Source organism: Triplophysa rosa, unplaced genomic scaffold (assembly GCF_024868665.1).
Source record: "Triplophysa rosa unplaced genomic scaffold, Trosa_1v2 scaffold76_ERROPOS988761, whole genome shotgun sequence".
Taxonomy (NCBI): domain Eukaryota; kingdom Metazoa; phylum Chordata; class Actinopteri; order Cypriniformes; family Nemacheilidae; genus Triplophysa; species Triplophysa rosa.
In genome coordinates this window covers 27374-34901 of record NW_026634784.1, presented here as the reverse complement: position 1 = coordinate 34901, position 7528 = coordinate 27374, and the positions used below count along the sequence as shown (strand labels likewise).

The window sequence follows — 7528 nt, the reverse complement described above, 5'->3', positions numbered from 1 at the left end:
TTGTCAAATGGTATAGTGATGGATGGAGCTTTCGCTGACGAGATTAAACAACGTGCTTCGTAATAACTTTGTCGGCTCATCATTGTGAGAAATGGACCAGAGCAAACTGTTACAGCTAACATTATGCGCGATCGGAGAGGCGGATTAACAAAAAGGTAACACATGTCAGAGATGGGTAAACTGCATTTATTTGCGTTTAGCCTCCACTACAGCCCTCCGCTGTGTGTGACTGTGCTGGAGTAGAGAGAGGGCATCCCTTTACCCCACCCCTTTCTGCCTTTTATTATCGTCTTCGTGTGTGTGACTGAGTAAACTGTGTGCATAGGGCTACCACATAGCCTCAACTAAGTGACATGATATGGAAATTAACAACAACAAGAATAAACGAAATTTGCAAATAATAATTAATAATAATAAAAAACGTGTTTCGTTTTTTATAGCATTTCTGCTGTGTTGGACTTGACTATGATGTTGCCACTGCGTCAAAATATTTCTCAAACGGCAGTGCCCCTCCGGTAGATCTGCTCTGGCGCCGACTCTGCGATGGTGTCACAATTACGCCATAGATTAAACGCGTTTATATCCGAACGCCGTTTTTGACAGGGTTTTTTTAAAACGCACGAAAAGTCGTCCATAACGGCGTATTTAACGGTGTTTTAAGGCGCCCCGAAAAGCGCTGCACTTTGCGCCACTGTCTGGCCATATGACAGCGTAAAAAACGCTGTTTTGGTTGCACAGAGCGCGCGTCATTTACAGCGTTTTGTCTGTTGTATAATGAGCCCCTCCCACTGATTTCTACAGCCAATAAGTTTGAACTGCTCTCACCCAATCACTGATGAGCTGAGCCAGGATCTAATTCACCATGGCCTTGGTACTAAATCCTTGTAGTGGCCATTGATATTACTATGTTTTGATTAGTGGAATGAAGATTTTTATGAAAATCCTTTTTTCAAGTGAATTTTATGTAAAAAATTACTGCATCCAATTCCAGCAAAAATTTGGCACACACGAACTCAAAAACCCCTATCTATAGGTAAAGTCTATGTTTTTATTTATGTTTATTTTATTTTATTTATTTGATTGACATCGAGAGTTAAGGCCTTAAGACCTGGACGGAACAAATATTTCCGCGGGCTTTTCACCAAGCATTCACTTGAGACATAATTATGTTTGCGAGACACATACATTCTGATGTGCGCACTTTAGATGTTTCAGTCAGAGTAAGATCATTGTTGTGTCTTAACATCTTTGAATAACCCTTAACATCAATCAAGTCCCGCACTTTATTTTCTCTAGTACAGTATGTTAATTCCTTTAATGCAATAGTCAGACTCACTCTGCTTGATATGCAGCTTTTGCAGTAATAATGAATGCACTTTATTTAGCCTACAATAAAGCTGTGCGTTAACATGTATGATATGCTTTCTAATTATGTTTTTTAAAAGTCTATTCTTGTTTTAAATGCGTCATGCAGAATCGTTCTCATCAGCAGATGACTAAAATACAAACCACAAGTTAATAAGGTTTGTATTAAAGTGAAGTTTAATATATAAATACATTTGCATGTTTCTTTTATGAATGTTTAATATTAATTGCCTCCCAGATACAATATTGTCATATTTGGATGAGTGGACGGTTTCTCCAGAAAGGTAAATGGCTGGTACTGTATTTTAGTCATTCTACTTGTTGTGCTCTGACTAAACATTTTGCAGTCTTCTGGGACACACGCGTGCACACAACTTTGATGCTTTTTAATTGATTTCACATTTTGTTTTGCCTTTTGTAGATATTGTACTTGAATACAGCCACAAATAACTGTGCAGCAACGGCATTTTCATTCTTTCTGGAGGCAACTCAGCTGCATGATTTGCCCTCAAGGTAGTGTATTTTAAATGGTTACAAAGCTACACTCCTCTCGGTAGATAATAAGGCTGAGAAAAAATCATAATGTTCTATAACTGCTTGATCTTACACTCTAGAAACAGATAAATCTGAACTTTGAGTTGAGTTTCCTTGAAGCAAAAGGTTGTCAATAAATACTTATTCTGTTGAAAAATATTTTACAAACTGTCAACTTTTTATATACTTTGTGCACCCTTACTTTGCCAGATTACAGCATTAAACTGTTCCCTTTAGAAGTTCATGTAAAGGAAGACATTATGTTTTAGATTATGCCTCCATAATGACACTTTCAAAATCCTTGTGGGATTTGAATACACAGTGAGAACTTGTATGGCCATTCAATGAAAAACAGTTGTTCAAAAAAGGTTAATGCTTTTTTTTCTTGAGGATGTTAATTTGTCAGAGCCTTAATAAAATGTATAAATACTTTTTCTCTGTTGATTCCACTATTATTGTTGTGATTTCAGGGTAAGAGCTGACCAGGGAGTGGAGAACGTAGATATCCACTTCGCACTGAGGGAAACCAGACTCCAACACAGATCTGGGAGATTGCACAGATGCTGAACACTAAATTATGTTTTATTAACAAAGTTCGGGAGGAGCCGGAGCATATAATCAAGCAATCAGCTGATCCGCATCAATTATAGGAAACCGTCTTACCTGCACTTTTTCAGTCTTCGACATCCCTCCACCACCCCGGCTCCTCTCCCCGAACTCACTTTTCTCGCAGGACACCGGGGGGGGGGGGGGCATGGGTTGGTACACAGGGTTCGGGCCGGTTCCGAGCTCGGCGCACTCCCCTCATCGAGGGGGAGTGATCCGGGTTCGACAGGAACTGGCGAGCTCGAGGCCCGCCCCCCCCCGAACAGCACTCCAAACAATCATACCCTCGCTACTCCTGCTACCATCAATATTATCTGCATAGGCAAACTAGTGAATGTACATTCTGAGAACCTTGAGGTAAGAGTGTAAATGCATTGACTTGATGTATTAAATGTAAACATCATGACCATCATTTTTTAATATCTATATTAAATACTGTTACAATGGCAAAGCTTTGATTTGTGACTTTTTAAACATTTATAGGACCTGAGAGAACCAGACATTGACTGCGAGACTGCTGTAGACTTTGAGCGTCTTGACACAGAAAGTGGTATTGTAGTGCCTGAATATGAATGCTCTCTGACTGTGGAAATGATGAATGAACTGCTCAACCTGATTTTGCCAAGTGGTTGATGTCCTCAGTGCAACATATTTTGTTGACCTAGGCACAACATTTTTGATAAATAAAACCTAAACCTACACCAGACCCCAACCCTAACCATAACTTACCCCTAAGATCAGAGGGAAATGATAAGTGAAAAACAATGGTCTAGAACAGGAGTCTTCAACTAAAATCGCTTGAGGTCCAGTAAACAAACCCTCCTTGCCAGTCGAGGTCCGGATAATTAAATACCTAAAATCATGAATTGATGGTTTTTGGCAGACCAAAGAAATAAACATGTCTTTTCATATCTATACAACGGCATAACAATGTCTGACAACAATATAATGAAGGAAAATGTGTAAAATACCCTAATCTCTAAACCTGCACTGAACATACATTCATTTCAACATTAACAACTTTAAAAGAAAACTAAAGTGTTGTTTTCTGCTGAACTGAGATGAACAAATAGCAGCATCAAGTTGTGACTGATCATCCTCTGATAGCATTTCAGCTCTTCTGGTGGCCGTTGCAGCTGAAAGGGGGTTTGTGTCATATTTTCTTTTAGTTCATGTCTTTATTTTCCTTCTAAGTGTTTCACACGCACGCTCCATTCACTCTTTTACTATTTTCCCATCAGTAAAGGGCTTGTTATGTTTTCCTAAGATCCACTGTATTCTTAGTGAACATTCATATATCTGGTTGTTGGGCATAGTGAGGCAGGGAGGACCCGTGTAGATCGCTCCTACTGGGCTTTGAGCTCATATATTTTCCGTGTACTTACCTCGGACTGCTGCGTGTAAGTTTCTTCAAAGTGTCTCTGTCTAATTTCATAATGCAGTTTAAGGTTTCCACTTTTGACAACCGCGACAGACTCCGAGCAAATGAGACAAACCGGTCTCGTGCATCTCGATGCAGGAAGAATAAATGCAAATCTCTCGACCCATTCATCTCGGAAAACATGGTTTTCTGCATCAACTTTTCTAACTTCTGAAAAGGACATTATTTTTCAGTCACTGAGAGTTACATCTGTCTGTGTACTGTGCAGCGAGTCTGTCGCGGCTCTCTTCTCTCCACGAGACCACGACGTTGACGTCTTTACGTAGCAACAGTGCGCATATGTTAACTGTCCGTGGCGCCGTACTAGGACCCAAACTGCTACTGAGCGGACCTTGATGTGCCTGGTATAAATTTGATTGCATTAGAAAATAATGTTAGGCGTTCATTTATTTATTATGTCAAAAGGTTTTGAGGTCCGGAGGATGCATCTCGCGGTCCGCATCCAGACCGGAGTCCGCTAGTTGGTGACCCCTGGTCTAGAAGCACCTAATCCTGGTTGGAAGATTCAATTTAAAATAAACTATTATAAATAAACTAATAAACTTATTTCTGAAATCTGATTGGTTGATTTAAATGTTGTCCCAGGGTCAACATGATGTTTCCCTAAGGACATCAACCACTTGGCAAAAACAGGAGAGCTGAATGAACTGCAGACTTTGGTTGATCCAACTGACCCAAGCCTTACTGATGAACAGCTATACATTGTCTGCTATGAACACATAAAACGACTGCGGACACAAAGCTAACCTCTGTAGCTCTAACATCCCATCAGTGGACTGGACTGTTTTTTACTGCATTTTTAATACTTTATTTTCTTGATACATTTAATGAACATGTAATGATCGATGAAGTACATGAAACATTTTAAATTCTTTAGGAACATGTGAGCACCGAAATAATGCTTTGGTATTGCATAAACTGCTCAACAATAAAAACATATGAATGCATGCAACTTGTACTTAACATTGTGTTGGAATTTTGCAAACATCAGTTTTTAAACTTGAACAATGACACAGCAGGTGAGCTGGAGCATCCTTAATAGCGTCCAAATTCATAGCCATGGGTAATGGCCTGTGAAACAACATTCCTGAATTCCTTATATGTACCCAGGTGTGCAACTGGGAATGTGACTGAGCTGGAACATGCGTTAACTACAGGGAAACAGATACTGTGTGTACCATAGCGTGCACTGCAATCATGATCAAATTCCATGACAATTTTAAAATGCTCACAGTCTGCATGACTTAATGGAATATGAGACTGTCCTGTCAGCCACTGGCAAAACTTGCCAACATTAATGAGCATGTTGTTGGTATGTCCATCTGCCTTGTCATCTTCACTCTGTGTGTCCTCTTTGGGTCTGTCTTTTTTTGTTTTTCCTCTCTTCTGAGAAGGTGATAAAAATCATTGTAGTTTTAACTTGCAGTTACAATATGCAGGTACTACCCCAAATAGAACAATACAGCAAACTTTTCCACAACTACTACAAATTCGCTTTAGTTTCAAAAAAGAAAAATCAAAGGACAGAATAGTTTCAACTTTAGTATAATAACATTTTTAATTTGTTCAAATTATTCACCTTCATCCTCTATGTCCTGTACATAGTCCTGCAGAAAGTTGACTACTCTGGACTCTCTTTGACTCCTCATTGTACCCATCTCACTGAAGACAGGTGATAGTGATGTCACTAAAAAATCAGCATCCACCTTAAATTTACAAAAAAAAGAGAAAACCATACATTCATATTTTAAATGGTTCTTGATTCAGTTCATATTATCTATGAGATAGTATTTATTGCTTGCCTTGCAAAATGATCCTGGAACAAACAGCTGTCTGCAAATGTCAGTATTTTTTTGGACCAAGCCGAGAAGCCCATACAGTTTTATTGCAGAGCAGATTTGTTGTAGCATGGGAAGTAATCTCACTGTAGTGTGTAGAACTACAGAGCTGTAACAGAGTAAAACGGTGAATTGCCTATAACAAAAGAAATGTCCTACCGCACAATCTCTTCTTTTCTTTCTATAGACACAGCCCCTTCGTATCCACATGACAAAATCCTGTCTGTACATTCCATCAGGGTTGTGTTGTCAGCTGCCTGAATCTTTGAAACACAAAAAAACACAAACAAACTCAAATGTAAACTGTAAGACCTCCTCGGAGTTTACAAGTTTAACTGATTGTTTCAAAAGGATGTAATTTTCACTACCTAAACATAAAATTATGATTCACAATTCAATGCAATTTTTCCAAACTTAAATGAAATACCTCTTTAATTAGCTCAATCAGTTCAGGGTCTGTTACATCCCTTTCAGTTATTGCTTCCTGATCCATTTCTCCAGTGGAAATGTACTTGTAACACCACTGCAAAAAAAGTTTGGTGGGGGACCACCCTGTGCGATGCTAACGGCAAATATCTCTCCAATAGTCCTGCAATTCAAAAACAAAATATATTACGGCACAATGGGTAACTGTATAAAATGAGAAGTGAAGGTGCTTGGGAGAGAAAAGTAACCTGAAAGATGGCTTACAGTAGGTGTCATAGGATATAGCTCAACTACTGTTAATCTTCATTTTAATATGTGTCCATGTCAACAGTCATTGGAAAGCTTTTCTAACATGTACTTCACATATAAAATTGGAATTGGAAAAGTGTTAGTCCATAATTTCCATTTTTTAATAACCTACTTGAAGTTATGTTTGTCCAAGTCTGTCATTGAATACTTGGGGTTTTTGCCATCCTCCCCTCCCTCAAAGAACCGCTTCTCTATTCCTGACATCATTTCTTTTCATAAAAGGGAAAAAGAATACATGAAATACATAGGTAACAACAGTAACAACTAAAATATGTACACTGACCATAGGGCTGGGCGGAATGATGGAATATTCCATTACCGCGGAATAAAATGTCAACCGTAAGAGATTTTTCTATTACGGTTTGTAAATATGTAAATATGTAGGTGTGGTTAACTCGGCGCTCTGCAAATTAGGCGCTATTCTGAAAAAAAACGAATGAATTAATCCACCCGTAACAAATGAACGTATCAAACATTCTTTTGACCTTCTTTCAGTCTGTAGTTTGGTGATCCGCACCAGTCCGGCGCGTTCTCTCTCACCCGCAGTGCTCGTGCAGGGATATTTTAAAAAGCTCATTCTCAACACGTATTTCAGAAGTCAGGTTGTTTTGAAAAGCTGTTAATAGTTTTATAAAGTTTAACTTCAGGCGAGCCAAGGTGAAACTTGCTTTGAAATGCGCGATGATGCTTGCGAGCGCGTAAGCGCTTTGTGACGCGCTTCTACCTCCAGTTTTGGGAGACACGTGAGGAGTCACCAGAGACTTGCAGTGCAAAAACAAGCCCGAGAATAAACAAACCTAAAGACAGAGAGTCGCAACACACTAAAATTGCTCATCTAATAGAGAGTGAAGAGCGATAAAGACCCACAGTACAGACCCCATGAACACCAGTTTATAACACTAGTCATACTGTACTCTCATTGTTTTGCATATTCATATTTTATTGTTATATATGTTGTCTATCTTCCTACTGTATACATATGATATAGCCAGAAGATAAATATGAATAA

At 38.9% G+C, this 7528-nt stretch overlaps 1 long non-coding RNA gene across 1 annotated transcript; it reads right to left on the bottom strand.

Annotated features, from left to right (window-relative positions):
- Nucleotides 1-5753: 5753 nt before the first annotated feature.
- Nucleotides 5754-6729, bottom strand: LOC130551187 (uncharacterized). The gene is made up of 3 exons (XR_008962555.1): nt 6632-6729; nt 6212-6373; nt 5754-6047 (listed from the first exon to the last, which is right to left on the bottom strand). It is a non-coding gene; the product is annotated as an uncharacterized LOC130551187 (long non-coding RNA).
- Between the last annotated feature and the right edge of the window lie 799 nt (nt 6730-7528).